The 19792-nt window shown below is 38.8% G+C and overlaps 1 protein-coding gene across 4 annotated transcripts in view; it reads left to right on the top strand.

The window, feature by feature from the left end:
- The window catches only part of SUGCT (succinyl-CoA:glutarate-CoA transferase), a 783088-nt gene that overhangs the window by 464887 nt on the left and 298409 nt on the right, over window positions 1-19792 (top strand). The window lies entirely within an intron of this gene.

The raw sequence follows: 19792 nt of genomic DNA, 5'->3' as shown, positions 1-19792 counted from the left end.
TGGATCACAATAAACTATGGAAAATTCTGAAAGAGATGGGAATACCAGACCACCTGACCTGCCTCTTGAGAAACCTGTATGCAGATCAGGAAGCAACAGTTAGAACTGGACATGGAACAACAGGCTGGTTCCAAATAGGAAAAGGAGTTCATCAAGGCTGTAAATTGTCACCCTGCTTATTTAACTTTTATGCAGAGTACATCATGAGAAACACTGGGCTGGAAGAAGCACAAGCTGGAATCAAGATTGCCGGGAGAAATATCAATAACCTCAGATATGCAGATAACACCACCCTTATGGCAGAAAGTAAAGAGGATCTCAAAAGCCTCTTGATGAAAGTGAAAGAGGATGATGAAGAAGTTGGCTTAAAGCTCAAAATTCATAAAACGAAGATCATGGCATCCGGTCCCATCACTTCATGGGAAGTAGATGGGGAAACAGTGGAAACAGTGTCAAACTTTATTTTTCGGGGGCTCCAAAATCACTGCAGATGGTGATTGCAGCTATGAAATTAAAAAACACTTACTCCTTGGAAGGAAATTTATGACCAACCTAGATAGCATATTGAAAAGCAGAGACATTACTTTGCCAACAAAAGTCCGTCTAGTCAAGGCTATGGTTTTTCCTGTGGTCATGTATGGATGTGAGAATTGGACTGTGAAGAAAGCTGAGTGCCGAAGAATCAATGCTTTTGAACTGTGGTGTTGGAGAAGACTCTTGAGAGTCCCTTGGACTGCAAAGAGATCCAACCAGTCCATTCTAAAGGAGATCAGTCCTGGGTATTATTTGGAAGGACTGATGCTAAAGCTGAAACTCCAGTACTTTGGCCACCTCATGCGAAGAGTTGACTCATTTGAAAAGACCCTGATGCTGGGAGGGATTGGGGGCAGGAGGAGAAGGGGACGACAGAGGATGAGATGGCTGGATGGAATCACCAACTTGATGAACATGAGTTTGAGTGAACTCTGGGAGTTGGTGATGGACAAGGCAGCCTGGCGTGCTGCAATTCATGGTGTCACAAAGAGTTGGACACGACTGAGCTATTGATATGAACTGAACTGAACTGAAGGAAATGGAAAAGTGGAGGAACACTATTAAGGCAGTCAGGGCCTTGCAGTAAGCCAATTAACCTAAGCATGTTACTTTTTACCTTACGTTTCAGTACACTTTTTGCAGATTTTTACCTTTATGCTTATTTTTAAAACATTAATGTAGACTTCAGCTATCTTGCCTTCAGCCAATAAGCACAGCCTATCCAAAAGATTTATATGACTTCCATATATCATTTAAGCATTTGAGACAGGAAGACAATCCATCCCATGTGGAACCATCAGAGATAAAAGATAGTTGGAACTGCATTTCCAAATTGGCTGCATTTCCCAGTCTGGCCTCTTATATGGCACCTTCTCTGTCATCCTTTCTTCTTTCCGGTGATAAGTTATCTCTGGCTGCATTGTGCTAACCTTTGGGCATGGCCTTCCTCCTTGAGCCTGAGTTTGTCTCAGTATCACTTTTCTTGCCTATTCTCTATTCATTTCTTTCAACTTGACTTGACTTTAGCTCCTTAGCCCTTGCCTCTGGATTTGCTTTTTACCTATCTTTGCCAATCTGCCCTTAGTTTGATCTGCTCTGAGCCTCTATTTTTTGAATCCTTATCACATGACTGTCCATCATGTGTTACCCTCAGTAACTTGACTAGTTGAATATATTCCTGCTCCTTATCATTTGAGTCTTCCTCATCTCAATGTGTTAGTTGTGTTTCTCTATATCTAGCACTGTGCTTCATGCTCTGGAAAGAATATGAAATAATATAAGATAGGGCTCTGCTCACTCTTCTATCTTCCTGGACTATTCCTTTTCATGTATGTCCTGAACTTTCAATGGTCCACATCTCTACCAGCCAGCCAGACCTTGGTAATCATTTCTTCTTTTAAATTCCTTTAGCATTTGTTGTCCAGGTGGCTCAGGATCACCTGAAAGATGACTCATTGTTGCCTAATGTTAGTATTATGGTAAGCTCTTGCAAGGAAGGTCTTCAGATCCTCAGTCCTTGGCAGTGTCTTGCATAGGCTAGATGCTCAATGACTGCTAACTAGTTTTCTGTGGAATATGTGCACAGAAAAACTGAGAATACAACTGTATCATATAAGCTAGTTCTAAATGGAACCATATAGTTTTAAATGTTGAGTAGTGTTGTCCAATAGAAATTTATGTGAGGATTGAAATATTCCTTTTCCTCATTGTCCAGTATAGCAGGCATTTACTGCATTTTTCTGTTAAGCACTTGAAATATGGCTACTGTGACTAAGGAGCTGGATTTAAATATAAAAAACTAGAGAAATATCATGTGACATCCCTGATATGTGGAATTTAAAAAGAAATGATACAAATGAACTTACAAAACAGAGAGAGACTCACAGACTTAGAGAATGAACATATGGTTGCCAGAGGAAGGATGGGGGGAAGAGATAGGGAGTTTGGGAAGGACATGTACACACTGCTATGTTTAAAATGGATAACCAGCAAGGACCTACTGTATAGCACATGGAACTCTGCTCAATGTTATGTGGAAAAGAGGGGAGTTTGGAAAGGAGGGGAGTTTGGGGGAGGATGCATACATGTATGTGTATGGCTGAATTCCTTCTCTGTTCACCTAAGATTATCTCAGCATTGTTAATCGACTATACCCCAATATAAAATAAAAAGTAAAAAAAAATTTAACCGTAATTAATTTAAGATTTAAAAAAAGCTGTAGTGTGTGGAGTGGCTACCAGACTGAATAATGCATGCTACAGGAATGTGGAGAATGGAATGGTAAGTGTGAACTGTGAATTGGGAAAGTTCTCATGAAGGAAGATGCACTTGGATCATACAGATGGGAAACAGAGAGAAGGAGAGGTATATTTTAAGTGAAGTGATACAGCAGGAGCTCTGAGGTGATTAAAGATGTTATGTTTGGGATGTGAAATAAAGTTTGAAGACCTGAAATAAAGCAGAGTTTGAGAACCAGAGATCATGTAGCAATAATAGCTACCACTTATTATACTACAGTGAAAGTGAAAGTTGCTCAGTTGTGTCTGACTCTTTGTGACCCCATAGACTATACAGTCCATGGAATTCTCCAGGCTAGAATACTAGGGTGGGTAGCCTATCCCTTCTCTAGGAGATCTTCCTAACCCATGGATTGAACCCAAGTCTTCTGCATTGCAGGCAGATTCTTTACCAACTGAGCTATCAGAGAAGCCCAACAAGTCACCTGTTAATTTAATCTTCACAATATTATGACTCAGAAAATATAATTTGACCAAGGATACAAATTAATATATGGCAGACATGAGATTTGTACTAAAGTCTGTCTAGGTTAAAAACTTAGGCTCTTAACATACTATATTGTCTCATTCTCTGACATGTTAAGAAAAACTTAAAAGTAGAAAATTGCCCAAATGTCCCTTCATCTGCTTAATGGGTAAACGATGGAATACATGCAATCAATGGGATACTGCTAAACAATATAACAAGTAACAGAACTAGAAATAAATGTAACAGTATGGATGAATCTCAAATGAATAATACTAAGCAAAAGAAACCAGATGTAAAGGCTGCATACTGTATGATTCTATTTATATGACGTTCTAAAAAGGTAAATTTTATAGGGACAGAAGGCAGATCAGTGGCTGTCATGAGCTGGTGGTGAAGGGCAGGGAATGACTACAGCTAAACAAGAGAATTTGGGGGCAGGTGATGAAAATATTCTATACTTTGATTGCAGTGTTGATTACATGATTCTGCATTTGTCAAAACTCACAGAATTGTGACTTGTACATGGTAAATTTTCCTATATGTAAAAACACTTCAGTAAAGTTGACTGAAAAAGAAAGGCTTACAAGTAGTTCCAAGTTTATTTTCACAAAGGCAGGTGGGAATATGGTTGGTTATTCTCAGGCTATTTTGAAAAAATAAATAATTCTAAATTTTTTGTGTCTAAACATATCTTCATATTTATGATATGTATATATACACATACAACCGCATATAACAGAAAAATGATGTAGGAATTGAAGACTCTTAAATGTGTGTGTGTGTGTGTGTGTGTTTGTCTAAAGCAGTTAAATTTGTATTTGACATGAGTTGACATAGTACATGTTTATTCAACTTGGTGTTTATTTGCCATCAGCATGGGAAAGAGGGTGGAGGTGAAAGAGGAAGATATATTTTAATTAGACCCGATGTCGTATAATTTATGCCATTTTCCTTTTAAGTGAAAAATAACTACCATATGAAGTCATGGGCCCTTTTGAAAACTTACTTTAAAATTTCCCAATGCATAATGTAATTCTTGTTTGTATAATAAAACCATTTGTATGAGACAGTAATACAATGGATATCTTTTTGCATATACTAATGTTCTTCTTTAATGTTTCCAAGAAAACTGTCACACAATTAATCATCTAAAAGGCTTACGTGACTTTGTCTTCACTCGTTTTGTTGTGTGTTCATAAAATCCTAGATACGTCTAATTTTTAGGCAGAGTGGACGTCAAAATATTTTACATGCTGCTCTGTTGTCTATGAGTAGATAAGGGGTTATCTCTGTTTTACAACTGAAGAGGCAACATACAGAGTAGTTTTATAACTTTCCCATGGTCACGTTTGTAATGCTCAAAGTGATTAATCTTAATAAAGAACTATAAACAAGATTAATGAATGATTATGATTTAAGCATTTATCTTGGTGTTCTGCCTTTAGCATTTCTCCAGGTTCAAGCTTTATTAGCATCATGTATAATCATACATAAATAATCCTAGTTAATCTTAAAATAGTCTTATTAGGGAAAACATAAATTACAGGATGTATAATTTTTTTTAATAGACTGCATTTACTTTTTTGGATAAATACTTTTTAAATTTAATTTATTTTTGTTAACATATAAATAGTTTAAATTTTTTTTTTACTTTATACTGGAGTATAATTGATTAGCTGTGCTGTGTTAGTTTCAGGTGTATAGCAAAGTGATTCCGTTTACATATACATATATCTATTCTTTTTCAACTTCTTTTCCCATTTAGGGTATTACAGAATATTGAGCCAAGTTCCCTGTGTTATACAGTAGGCCCTTGTTGGTTATTTGTTTTAAATATAGTACTGTGTATATGCCAGTCCCAAACTCCCAATTTGTCCTTTTCTCCACCTTTCTCCTTTGGCGACCATAAGTTTGTTTCTCAAGAGTAGACTGCATTTACTAATGTGGAATCTGAAGTGATGAATATGAATATGTTCAGTGCTGGCCTTAAAGCACTGAACAAATGTTACTATATTCTACTTGATTTTATCTTTCTGTCATTTATTTGCCACTTTTTCCTAGAATCCTGAGTAGTACAATGCATACATTTGCAGAGAAAATTGATGTCTGACATTTTTGCTATTTAGGAAATAATTCTCTTGCACTACAAATAAATATATAATTTAATATCAACATCTACATATAACAAAGTTTCAGAGAGTGATCTAATTAAAATGATAGAAATGAAATTGCTTTTGAATTGATACCAAATCAGTATTTGGTGTTATTGTGACTTGTCACTCTGTTCAGTAATCTTGAAGCATTATTTAAATGTGTGTGTTTGTGTGTGTGTATCCTCAAGACTGTTTTTCGGCAACATTTTTTATTTATCCCCTTTAGTTTTCTCTTTGTCTAGCTCAGACTTTTCAAGTCACCAAATGGTTGCCTCGGGAGAACATGCTGGCTAGATGTCTTCTCCCAGTGATAATGACTACTCCATGCTTTAGTTTTCAAAGAAGTTCATTGTACTGCTTTTCTCCAAATGTAGTCACAAATCCTTAACTAAATCACCCCAGATCATCAGAGCTTACGCTGTCACTTGTACGAGACATATGAAAGATTTGGAGATGACAAAGGGAGAACACAGCACAGGAAAATAACTCTCAGTAGTAACACAAATCCATATACAGCACAGACGCTTTTCAGACCGGCTGCCGACCTCTCTCAGCCTCCCCCACATAGCACAGGTAGCTTGCTCTTCACCACCAAAACCACTCAGGCCTCCAGGCTGGGAATCTGGGCCAAAACTTTGGCCCCAGATTTACTTGTCCTACTCTGAAACTTTTCCAGGCTTATTCATACTGAGAACAACTGTCCCCTTCTGGGAAACCCCTTCTCTCTTCACAGGATTATGGTCAGGTCCTCTGTGGCACCAACAAGAAAATCTTACGTTGGCCATCATTGGTGCATCTCCTAAATCCAATGTTTACACATGACCAGTATAAAATAGAATGAAGTACAGCTGTGTTGGTTAAAGTAGGATCAGGAACCCAAAGTCTCATGGGCTTGGGCTTCCCCAAGTTCGCCTCAACCACTCCCCAGGTTACTCTGCTAGGTTTAGAATGAAGATCACATATTTAAAAAAAAATTTTATTGGAGTATAGTTGCTTTACAATGTTGTATTAATTTCTACTGTATGGCAAGGTATACAGATATCCACCCCGCTTTTTTTGGACTTATTTCCATTTAGGTCACCACAGAGCATTGAATAGAGTTCCCTATGCTAGGTTCCATTAGTTATTTATTTTATACATGGTATCATCAATAGTGTATATATGTGAGTCCCAATTTCTCAATTCATCCCACCCAAGATCACATTTTTAAAGTATCTTTTCTCCTAGGAGTAGTTTATTGACAGCCTTCTTTTTCTGTCTCATTATGGAATCATTTTTGCTTTAGAGAAACCATTGGCACTGGCACTGATAATGAAATAAAGGAAGGAATTTTTTTTTTTATCAGATATAAGGGAAAAAAACTGTTCTCATATACTTACTATTCTGAGAAAGAAACCCATAATTTTAAGACTTACAATGAACTAGACAGGTGCTTTTAAACATATATTATCTGCCTCAACTCTCTGATGAAATTGTTAGTTTCCATATTATAGTTGATGCAAATGGGTGCCTAAAAAAGGTAAAGTTATTTGGCTTAGGTCATGATGTTTTGAGGTAATGAACCATGTGATGCTAAAAGCTGCATTCTTTCCATTCCCATTTTCCATCCGTGGAAGCTTCAGGAAATGTATTATGCTTCTTTAATTTCTGCTAGAATGTATTATTGTGCTGTGCATGCTAAGTCACTTCACTTGTACCTGACTCTTTGTGACCCTGTGGACCCTAGCCCACTAGGTTCCATTGTCCATGGGTTCTACAGTCCATAGAGTCACAAAAAATATAGTATTATGATCTATTAATGCCTTGAGCAGAGAAGTAAGTGGAGTAGAGGCTGTGAGCCTTGAAAAGCACTTTGTACAAAGAGGGGAGTAGTTAATGAGCAAGTTGAGATTGGTAAGATCGACAATGTTTAAGAGGCAGAAGACATACACAGACTGTATTGTCCTGCGCTGTGCTATGCTAAGTCGCTTCAGCCATGTCCAATTCTTTGCGACCCTATGGACTATAGCCCACCAGGCTCCTCTGTCCATGGGATTCTCCAGGCAAGAATACTGGAGTGGATTGCCATGCCCTCCTGTAGGGGATCTTCCTGACCCAGGGATCAAACCCATGTCTCTTAAGTTTCCTGCATTGGCAGGCAGGTTCTTTACTACTAGCACCACCTGGGAAGCCCTCCATATGCACCCTACTATGTGTAAAATAGATAACTGATAAGGACCTACTGTATAGCACAGAGAACTCTTGCTGCTGCTGCTGCTAAGTCGCTTCAGTCGTGTCCGACTCTGTGCGGCCCCATAGATGGCAGCCCACCAGGCTCCCCCATCCCTGGGACTCTCTAGGCAAGAACACTGGAGTGGGTTGCCATTTCCTTCTCCAATGCATGAAAGTGGAAAGTGAAAGTTAAGTCGCTCAGTCGTGTCTGACTCTTAGCGACCCCATGGACTGTAGCCCACCAGGCTCCTCCATCCATGGGGTTTTCCAGGCAAGAGGACTGGAGTGGGGTGCCATTGAACTGTTAGTACTCTGTAATGACCTACATGGGGAAAGAATCTTAAAAAGAGTGGATATATGTATATGCCTAACTGATTCACTTTGCTGTACACCTGAAACTAACACAACATTGTAAGCCAACTATAGTCCAATAGAAATTAAGGAAAAAAAAAAAAAGAGGCAGAGGACAAGTCCTCACAGAACTTCTCAGACAGGGACATGGAAAAAGAGAAACTTTGGAAACTTTCAGCAACTCCATGCTGTGTAGCTCAGTGGGCTGCTAGATACACCCTCTACTTTTTCTTTTTGCCATAAAAAGAAGAATACAATAAAATTTCAACTTAATGTTGACAATGTTGAACGAGCTACAGCTATATCACCACTCTCTTCTTCTGAATCACTCAGCTACCACAACTTATTAAGCATGAAATGTGGAAGCCAAGATATAGAGACAGTCTTTACTAACACAAGTGAGTGAGTGAAGTTGCTCAGTCATGTCCAATTCTTTGCAACCCCATGGACTGTAGCCTATCAGGCTCTTCCATCCATGGAATTTTCCAGGCAAGAATACTAACAAAGTTTGAAACATTTTAATATTTATACCTACTTATACCTGTGACTGTTTATACTTGTGGGCTGGGTAGGATCTGACTTTGTTTCAATGGTTGATAACCTATGATCTTAAATTTACTAGATTAAACAATTTATATTCAACAAAAGCAGTTACTGGTACCTTTCCTCTGCCTAAAGTTGATGGGAAAATATCCTTAATAGGACACATAATTGGAAGAAAAAACGGCTTAAAATAACACTAAATCCTGGACATGTTTCAGGGCTAATAGTCACATTCACATGTAGTGTGAAATCTTCCTTTTATTCACAACATGGCTGACATGTTTATAAGGTGGAGTTCTTTTTCAGACCAGAGAATCCCACAGATGTCTAATCTGGGAGGACTTACGAACTATGTGACTTACTTGTTATTGTTAATAAAACAAACTGTTCAATTTAGAAATCATTTCTTATCCTTTTCATGGGTTTTTGCACATTTCCTTCGTAGCTTTAAAGGGATCCTTTGTATTTTTAATAGTTTAATCACACTTTCCAATAAAAATAGCTAAAAAATAAAACTACCATAGGCATTGTGAGTCTACCACATCCTTGGAAGCCACATTGATATCTTACTGATGTTAAAAGGGCCACAGAGGCACAGACAAAGATCTCCAACTGCTTTCGTGAATGTATAGAGAGCATTTTGGTCATGTTGCATGTTGTAGCTGCCAATGTAAGTTTTCATAGTTGTTTAAGAAATTGGATTATTTAAATATGTACAAAGTATTCTAAGTCAAATACTTAGGAAGTCAAAGGAGAATGTTTTAAGGTCCTATCAGCTAGTTAAGAAAACATAAGTCTTCACTTCTGTGAATGGACTCTATGCTGACAGCTTCAATTTTACCTGTTTTTTAATACTTGAACATATATTTAATTGCCTGATTGAGGTCCAGTATTCAAGGATGGGTGAGATCTTTTCTCAGTCTATTATATTTAGGTATTAAAGTGTTCATTTAGTTCTCCTCTTCCTTGCCTTCTCTATCAGTTACCTTCTCCATTGCCTCCCTAATTTAGGGGCTCATATACCAGTGCATTGAACAGATTAGTGAAAGTCTTAGTAATTTTCACATGATGTTTATCCATACCTATATTACCATGTTCCATTATTCAGAATCCCTTTTTTATCGCTAGTGATGAATATGTTATAAAATTCATGAGGTCAAGGATCATGCAGTTTTTCCTTTTAATTTCTATATTACCACTGTGGCCAAGTGCCTATATCCAATGGATGTTAAATGAATATTTGATAGTTGGATGAATTAATGCCACCCATTTCTGGAGAGAAAAACTGAAGCACATGACCTTTGAGACTGTTTTAAGTTAAACAGTAGGTAGGTAGAATGTGAGGAAATATCTCATATCTTTTTGTGATTCTAATCAACCTTTATCAGACTTGTTTCAGTAAAAAACTGTTTTTCATCAGATCTGTTTCAGTCAGATATAATTCAATTTATTATAACAAGTGTGATCTACTTTATAAGCTTGGTGTGCAAATAAGGTCATGTGGTAGTCAGCAGTGCTGTTTACCAAATATTCTCAGCTTCCTGCCTCCTGGTAACATGATAGAATTGTACTTCCTGGCTTTCTTATAGTGGGAATGGGACCATGTGACTTGATCTGGGCAAAATGTGAACAGAGGGTATGTTATTCTTAGGACAAAGCATTTAATATCCAGTCAGAGACCCTACAGAGTACTCATTCTCTTTGGCACAGTGGACTGGTAAATGCTTGAGATGATGCTTCTCTGTCAACTTGAGTTCCTGAGTGATTAAACAGAGCAGAGTCCACTATGGACCCAAAGCTGTCGTTTGGCTTGGGGAAGAAATGAATCTTGGTTGTTTTAAGCCATTGTTTCTGTTCCCTGATGATGGGAAAGATTGAAGGCAGGAGGAGAAGGGGAAAACAGAGGATAAAATGTTTGGATGGCATCACCGACTCGATGGACTTAGTTTCAGTAAGCTCTGAGAGTTGGTGATGGACAGGGAAGCCTGGCATGCTGCAGTCCATGGGGTTGCAAAGAGTCAGGCATGACTGAGTGACTGAACTGACTGTAGCATAATCTAGCTTATCCTAACTGATGAAAATACTTTCCTTATTTTTCCAATTAATCTTTGGGATAAGAATAATCATCTCTCTTCTCCATCAATTAGTCCTCCAAAATTCTGTTCTTTATTTTATCCAAAAAGCTTAGAAAAAAATACTGAAGTCTTACCAGTCCACGACTGCCTTTTCTCTATCTCTTCCATGGTTTCTCACAGACAGGTGGTTTTTTGTCCACTAGAGTGAAACTACCCTTGCTGGTCCAGATCTCTGCATAGGTCTAAATAGTGCTAAATGTCAAGATATCAGCTATTTAAATTCATACTTATATCCTTAGCTGTTTCTCAAAGTGTAGCAGTGTGACAGGGTAGTTGAACCACAGAACTCACAGTTGACCTTGAACTACATGAGTGTTAGGGGTGTCAATATCCCATGAGGTCCAAAATCTACCTGTAACTTTTGATCCCGCCACCCAAAATTTAACTACTAATGGCCTTTTGTTGAATGGAAGCCTTACTAATAACAAACTAGCTGATTAACATATATTTTTTATATTATATCTATTATATACTGTATTTTAAAATAAAGTAAGCTAGAGAAAATAAAATACATGAGGAAGAGCAAATACATTTACACTACTTAACTGTATTGATACCGTAGATTTATGTCATCTAAGATGAGTTTTTTGAGTTTGGAGCAGAGAAATGTTTATTATTGCAGGACCATGAAAGGAGAAAAGGTGGCTCATGCCCTGAAAAGCCTCTTGCTCATCGAAGGGTTTCTGGAATGCCTTTTTAAAGGGCAGGTGAGGGAAGATGATTTGCAGGATGTGTTATGGGCTTGTGTGCAATTCTCTGGCTGATGGTGAGGCAGCAGGGTGGTGTCACTGGTTAACAGGCATCAGGGTCCTGTCCCTGTACTTAACATTATAAGTCCTTAGGCTCCAGGAGGCCTGGGGCTGTGTGCTCTTGGTCATCAGGTAGTTCTTCCATTTGTTTCAGGGTTTGCACGTCTGCAAAATGATAGGAAAATTTACATTAAATACTATTATCTAGGTACTTCAAAGAGGAGCTAAAGCAGATATGAGGGATGGCCTGTCCTGGAAAGGCCTCACAAGGTCCTGCTTGGTTACAATTCCTCTCATTTTTTGGTACTCCTCCATCCTGAGGAGAACAAGTTTTGAGCAAGAGAAGGAATAACGGTTAAAACAGAGAAGTTAATCATTATCTTGGTGGAGGTCTCCACAGGATCCGGCTTGGTTACAATTACTCTGGCAGACACTGCTCCGAGAATGGCTTCTGAGTCTGACAAGCTGCTCCACTTTTACTCCCAGGTACATTTCTCTCCTCAATGGCCAAAGCAGACGTCACCATTAGTGGCTCTGATGTTTTTCAACGTGTATTTTAAGCCTGAGACACATCTCAGTTTGGACTAGCTGTACTTCAGGTACTAATACTTATGCACAGTGAGGCTTTAGGCTTTTGGTTCTTCACTTACTGAATGACAGGATTTGTAAAGAATATTTTAGTCCTCAGTTTTAAAATTCTAATTCTGGTTAAAGCTCACCAATGATGATATACAAAGTTCTTCCTCATCTCATAAATATGCACAAACAAAAGAAATCATTATTAAATATCATCCAACAAGTAAAATGGCAGATTAACTAAAGGGAAATTTTACTTACATTTATTAAATTATATCATAATTATGTTTATATTATGACAAAGTTAATAAAAATTTTAAAAAGTTAGAAACAAAATGCTCAATACAATTGTATATAGGAAAAAATGATAAATCTCATGAATAAATCTCTGATCAGTGTTTTGGGGCTGTCCTTATAGACATGAAAGTGTTAGGGAAATAGCGAACCCAGAGTGGCCAGAGCAAGTGGGAATCTGATGAGACATCTATTTGGAAAGGAGCTTATTGGGATGTGCAGAAAGTAAGAAATACATATGGATATTATTTGGAAAAGAAGATGGTAAAAAAAAAAGTGAGGTAACATGGTAACTTTGTCCAGTAGATGTCAACCACGATGCCAAACCCAGCATCATTGCATATAGGGTACCAGTTTCCAAACCTTTCACATGTGATCCATGACTTCCATTGGGTTGGCCAAAAAATTTGTTTGAGTTTTTCCACTCCATAAGATAGTTGCAGAAAAGCCTAAATGAGCTTTTTGGCCAACCCAATAGAACTGAAACTATTTCCTTTAAGCTGAGATGGAGGGAGGGAGCATATTGGACTTTCAAAATATTAGCAAAGGAGTGGTAATTTCTAAAGAGATCATCATCTCTATTATCTCTAAGATTGTATCCTTTCCCAACCACAATTCTAAACATGATGGTGGCTATAGAGATGGAATCGTAAGAGACACCTAACTGGCTCACCTTACTCCTCACTTCCTTCTGGACAAAATGCTCTCTCTGTTTCCTGCTCCCCATTTCAGATGCCACAGGAAGCTGCCCTGGTTTGTGGTCAGATGCAAGAAAAGGAGGTTGAAACCAGCACTTTCAGGGAAGCCTCAGAAGCTGGTGCTTAAGATTTGCCTGCCACCCCTTGTTATTCTTGTTACAGGATGCCACAGCGTCAGGGGAATTTTCTGAGAAGTTTGTGGGTAGCTTGTGCATTCTCATTAATTAGGAAATTAGATTGTTGACTATAAATTGGAGATTTAGGAATGTCTTTATTTAAAGTTGAGGAAATGAAGCGTGGGAGGTTAGATGATAGCTATGCTGTTTACACCAAATTGCAGTGGTTTACTTGCTTTTGCTTTGGGGGTCATATTAACTTCAGCACCAAAGCTAGTCCCCTCAGAAGGCTCAGTTCCCTGCCAGATGGGTTTGTTTTACAAGATTTCCTGTATAAGCATGATTCTAAGTAATACATGTAATCTTATTGATTGCAAGTCTTCTTTCTCTTCCCCCAAACTCTCCATCTGATTTTTTATTTCAAGATTGTCTTGTCCCTTCTAGAAACAAACTTAAAACCCAATTGTTTTTCATTTCTAAAGTCAAGTTTCCCTAAGCTTACCAGCTTGTATATAATACATAATAGATTAAAATATCTCTGTTCACTAGTATAATTCCGGATTTCTAGAGTCCCACTCTTAAGCAGTCCTTTTTGTTTCTTTCTTTTCTTTTAAACTGAAGTATGGTTGATTTATAATGTTGTTTTAGTTTCTGATATACAGCAAAGTGATTCTTATATATATATATATATATACATATTCTTTTTTGTATTCTTTTCCATTATGGTTTATTCAGTTCAGTTCAGTTGCTCAGTCGTGTCCAACTCTTTGCAACTCCCTGAATCGCGGCACGCCAGGCCTCCCTGTCCATCACCAATCCCCGGAGTTCACTCACACTCATGTCCATTGAGTCGGTGATGCCATCCAGCCATCTCATCCTCTGTCATCCCCTTCTCCTCCTGCCCCCAATCCCTCCTAGCATCAGAGTCTTTTCCAATGAGTCAACTCTTTGCGTGAGGTGGCCAAAGTATTGGAGTTTCAGCTTTAGCCTCAGTCCTTCCAATGAACAGTCAGAGATCAAATTGCCAACATCTGCTAGATCATGGAAAAAGCAAGAGAGTTTCAGAAAAACATCTATTTCTGCTTTATTGACTATGCCAAAGCCTTTGACTGTGTGGATCACAATAAACTGTGGAAACTTCTTTAAGAGACGGGAATACCAGACCACCTGACCTGCCTCTTGAGAACCAATATGCAGGTCAGGAAGCAACAGTTAGAAGTGGACATGGAACAACAGACTGGTTCCAGATAGGAAAAGGAGTACATCAAGGCTGTATATTATCACCCTGCTTATTTAACTTATATGCAGAGTACATCATGAGAAACGCTGGGCTGGAAGAAGTACAAGCTGGAATCAAGTTTGCCAAGAGAAATATCAATAACCTCACATATGCAGACGACACCACCCTTATGGCAGAAAGTGAAGAGGAACTAAAAAGCCTCTTGATGAAAGTGAAAGAGGAGAGTGAAAAAGTTGGCTTAAAGCTCAACATTCAGAAAACCAAGATCATGGCATCTGGTCCCATCACTTCATGGGAAATAGATGGGGAAGCAGTGGAAACAGTGACAGACTTTATTTTTGGGGGCTCCAAAATCACTGCATATGATGATTGCAGCCATGAAATTAAAAGACGCTTACTCCTTGGAAGGAAAGTTATGACCAATCTAGATAGCATATTCAAAAGCAGAGACATTACTTTGCCAACAAAAGTCCATCTAGTCAAGGCTATGGTTTTTCCTGTGGTCATGTATGGATGTGAGAGTTGGACTGTGAAGAAAGCTGAGTGCTGAAGAATTGATGCTTTTGAACTGTGGTGTTGGAGAAGACTCTTGAGAGTCCCTTGGACTGCAAGGAGATCCAACCAGTCCATCCTAAAGGAGATCAGTCCTGGGTGTTCATTGGAAGGACTTATGCTAAAGCTGAAACTCCAGTATAGGATATTAAATATAGTCCCCTGTGCTATTAGGACTTTGTTGTTTATCTGTTTTATATACAGTAGTTTGTATCTGCTATCGTCAAACTCCTAATTTATTCTTCCCTCACTCCCCTTCCCTTTCACTTTTCACTTTCCTGCATTGGAGAAGGAAATGGCAACCCTCTCCAGTGTTCTTGCCTGGAGAATCCCAGGGACGGGGGAGCCTGGTGGGCTGCCGTCTATGGGGTCGCGCAGAGTCGGACACGACTGAGGCGACTCAGCAGCAGCCGCAGCACTTTTCCTTTGGTAATTTTGTTTTCTACGTCTGTGAGTCTGTTTCTGTTTTGTAAATACGTTCACTTTTCTTTTCTTTGTCAAGAGACATACACATTCAAAATTTCTAAAGAATCAAGGTAGAGATGTTTTTCTTCCTAAGTTTTGTGGATTAGGTTCAATTAAATAAGTGTTCATGTGTTTAAAGGTATGCCCATGGAATGAGGATGGAGCTCAAAATTCTCTGATTAAAGACAGTTTAAAAGGTTGAATAAAGTGCTGTCTTGACCTGAAAAAAAGAAATCCATCTTTAGTTTGGTATTCATAGTATTTAAGTACATTTTTTAGGACTTATGTTCAATACTCTGTTCTAGTATTTCTTGGTTGAAGCAGCATGTATCACTGTCATTTTAGTATAGCAACATACATGACATTCTATGAATCTGAAGCCAATTCTAGTATAGAAGAGGAGAAAGGGGCTGTGTTTTTTAGGTGACATATTTACATGAAATTCAGAACTACTCATGATAGTAGAGAAACAAACAAATCCAAGCCCATATGAAGGATCCTGACCTTGGATGATATGAAAAGAACCAAATAGCTTTCCGGGTAATAATTGCAGAAACTGGAAATATGTAGTGTGTTACTACTGGAGGTACACTCTAAAATTTCCTTGTTATTCAAGTTTATCTTCTATGTTGTGCTGACTGAAGCTCCTAACTCATTAGATCAGGAACCACAGGGAGAAACTGTGGACCTGTGGACACCAGGCTGCCCTTGTGGACTGTAACCACCGAGTATGTATGTCTTCGCCACAAATCTCTGTGGTGTTAGTGCAGTGGATTTCTGAGTGACAAAATTATACTGCTTTGAAGCATTTTTCTGCAGGGTTTGAGTCTGTTATGGAAATAATGATGTTAACCACACAAAACCTTGGCTTCACATTGTGGTTCATTAACACAAAATTCCATGATGTGGAGGATCACAGTAACCTCACTCTTTTCCCTTCCAGTATTGAATGGCAGCCCCTCTGCTGAAGAAAGCCCAAGTCTGTAAAATATTCTGCAAAATAAGATCTAAACATTCAAATGGCCAAATTCAAAGTGTATTTAAAAATCCAGAATTGCCCTTTGCCCAAAAGTTTTCATTTAAAACATCTAGCATATTAAATTAGAAATACTTCCTTCAGCCTTTTATAAACAAACTATTTCAATTTTGCACTGGAACTAAAAATGTTTATTTATTTCATAGACCTCTTCATACCACAATACTGAGGATTTTAAGCATGGGTTCACCTTTAGATAATCGCAGGTCAACTTATAGGTCTACCCTTAAGCTATGGGTATATATTTACTCAGAAAGTGTAAAAGTATTAGTCACTCAGTTGTGTCCACCTCTCAGTTGTGACTCTGTCCACGGAATTTCCCAGGCAAGAATACTGGAGTGGGTTGCCATTTTCTCCTTTAGGGGATCTTCCCACCCCAGGGATAGAACCCACATCACTTAGGTCTCCTGCATTGGCAAGCAGATTCTTTACCACTCCACCACCCAAATACATAATTAAAAAAGTAATTTTCTTAGTATTTTTATTTGCCCAAGATAACTCATTAGAAAAAAAGTGTTTTCTTTTTTACTTGATTTGAAATAGTCTATGAGTTTCTAGAAGACAGAGATTGCATTTTATTCATCTCAGAATTCCTAGCAGAATCTTGTGTGATGGTTTCAACAATGAGCAAAGCCAAAAATATTTGTGAGATTAAAATTAAGCTCCTGTATAACAAATGATATTTCTATATTGAAAAGTAGGATTGCAAGTCAGTTCCCTTGAGATTTTATTCTGAGTTTAGATGGCTCTAGGACTTGCAGTCTGTATAAATGATGGCCCTTAGGCCTGTGCAAGGCAGGGGAACTTGGGTCTAGGGCAAGATAAGTAGGCTAGAAATGGAAGAAACATCCCAGTCTCGTTTAGTATGTCCTGTTTTTCAAAATTCAACTCATGGTCTTGCTATGCCTTATGCTAATTAATAAGCATGACATCTGATTTAACATTTCATATTTGATATATATAAGCTTGCTCCATTGTCTGCTGTTTCTAGCGTGATCATCCCAGTGGGCAAACCTAATCATGTCACTTCCTGTTTGAAATTCTTCAATGGCTTAAGACATCAAGATAAAATCACACTGCTTAGCATGATTTACAGTGAGTTACACTAGGCTTTTATACTGAAAAGTAGGATTGCAAGCTGGTTCACTTGAGGTTTTCTTCTGAGTTTAGACGGTTCTAGGACTTTCAGTCTGTACAAATGGTGGTCCTTCACCACTCCCCAGCTCTCTACTCTCTTCTCCAGGCAGCTGGAAGCACCCACAGCCTTCTGTCAGTCAGTCCCCATTCTGCTTCCTAGACCCTTGCACAGGAGAGAACAGGGCCTCCTCAATGCAGGGACGAGATTCCACGAAGATGTCTCCTCTCTGCCTGAGGTGTATTTTGAAGGGATAAGACAATACTCTGTGTGCCTTTTCTGGGTGTTAACAAGTAGCTTTTTCTATCTGCCTCCTCTCAACAGGTATTGGGGTTAATAGCAGACAAACAAGCTCCCCATAAGGACTGTGATGTTACTCTGTTCTCCTCAAACAAAGCACAGTGGGGATGGTTGTGGGTTCCTTGAGAGTGACTTGAATCTGGTTTATTATTAATTTTCAGTTTGTCTTCCCAGATCACTGGCCCTTACTCTGAAGTTGGACACTAGAAGCATCTGTCTTTAGAATGTGAGAGGATGGCATATTGTTCCCCTCCTCTTCTACTAGTTATCCCTCATAAAATGTAAATATATATTCAAGGGAAGGAGTTTACCCCCATTCATCCTTTTAATAGCTTGATGACCTTAGTGTAACCCTTTTGAAGCCTAAAATATCTATGCTAAATCATTTTCCTAAGAAAATCATTTTCCTTCCAGTTGAGGGAGGGGCATTCTGAATCCCCTATGCACTTTCAAAGGAAAGGAATCAGATTGTAAGACAGAACCAGTTTGGGATGCTTTCTGTAAGCCATGATGCTCAGTAGGAGGGAGTTAAACTTTCCTTTTCCAAGAAATTATCACACCCCTCAGTGAACAGCCTCCCCTTTGCCCTCTTCCCATTTGCTGCAAAACTGGTGTGCTTGAGATCTGGAAGTTCACTAACACCTCATTGTGAGTGGGAAGAATAGAACAGAGTGCCGGGGAGCAGGCGAGGACAGGAGGTCAGTGCGTTGACCTGGATTTGGAGGCTATGGTTCCTTGAACAACTTCACCCCCGCCCCGCGGGCTTCCTTGACCCGCCTTACTCGGTGTTGGGGGCTATGCGCCCTCTGCTGGGCCAAGCAACACCTGCAGCCACCACATTAACGCATTTCAAGCTTTTGAAATGCGTTTTCAGGGGCAGATTTTCTTCTCAGGAGCAATACTATGCTGGTGCAAGATGATGGTCATGAATACAGAGAGTTAGGTTGTTGAGCATAATTTCATGTCTGATCTGAAAAAACGAACAAGAACTCATTTTACGTTCCACCCGAGTCAACTCCATACCCACCTGTTTCCTTTCTCTGCCTTAGAAGATTTTTGACGTATTTGAACACTTTCCCTATGTGTAGCCTAGTTTTTTTTTAATATTAATATTTCAATTTCAGGGCTTAAAACTTCTTTTGAATTTTACGTGCTTACTCATTTTTTTGTGTGATTCAACAAACGTTATACATACCAGGCACCGGGCAGGGTTGTCAGGGCACTAGGCGATGGAGGATGAAAGAGACGTTTGGATAATTGAGCAGCTCAGTCCAGAGAGAGACATTATATAAAAGGACATTAATGGGACTTCCCTGGCAGTCCAGCGGATAGGACTGAACCCCCACTGTAGGTGGCACAGGGTTCAATCCCTGATCAGGGTAAAACCCTGCATGCCATGCAGCACAGTCAAAAATCGAGGAAAAAGAGCATTAATATTAATAAGAAAAGGGACAAGTTCTTTGGAAAGCACTGAGGTTGGGATAACAACGCTATAAAGGTAGAGAAGCTAAGATATACTTCATAGGATAGAAAAGTAAATACTGAGAGATGTTTGTGTGTTTGCCTGTCGGGCAAAGTGGTCAACAGCAGATAGTAGGGGGTAGAGTGAAGGAGGGAAGACTAATAGAGTTTTGCCAAGAAAATGCACTGGTCATAGCAAACACCCTCTTCCAACAACACAAGAGAAGACTCTACACATGAACATCACCAGATGGTCAACACCGAAATCAGACTGATTATATTCTTTGCAGCCAAAGATGGAGAGGCTCTATACAGTCAACAAAAACAAGATCAGGAGCTGGTTGTGGCTCAGATCATGAACTCCTTATTGCCAAATTCAGACTTAAATTGAAGAAAGTAGGGAAAACCACTAGACCATTGAGGTATGACCTAAATCAAATCCCTTATGATTATACAGTGGAAGTGAGAAATAGACCT

This window comes from Bison bison, unplaced genomic scaffold (assembly GCF_000754665.1).
Source record: "Bison bison bison isolate TAMUID 2011002044 unplaced genomic scaffold, Bison_UMD1.0 scf7180017864499, whole genome shotgun sequence".
Lineage (NCBI taxonomy): Eukaryota > Metazoa > Chordata > Mammalia > Artiodactyla > Bovidae > Bison > Bison bison.
Note: the sequence above shows the minus strand (reverse complement) of the source record. Positions and strands in the feature narration are given on the sequence as shown.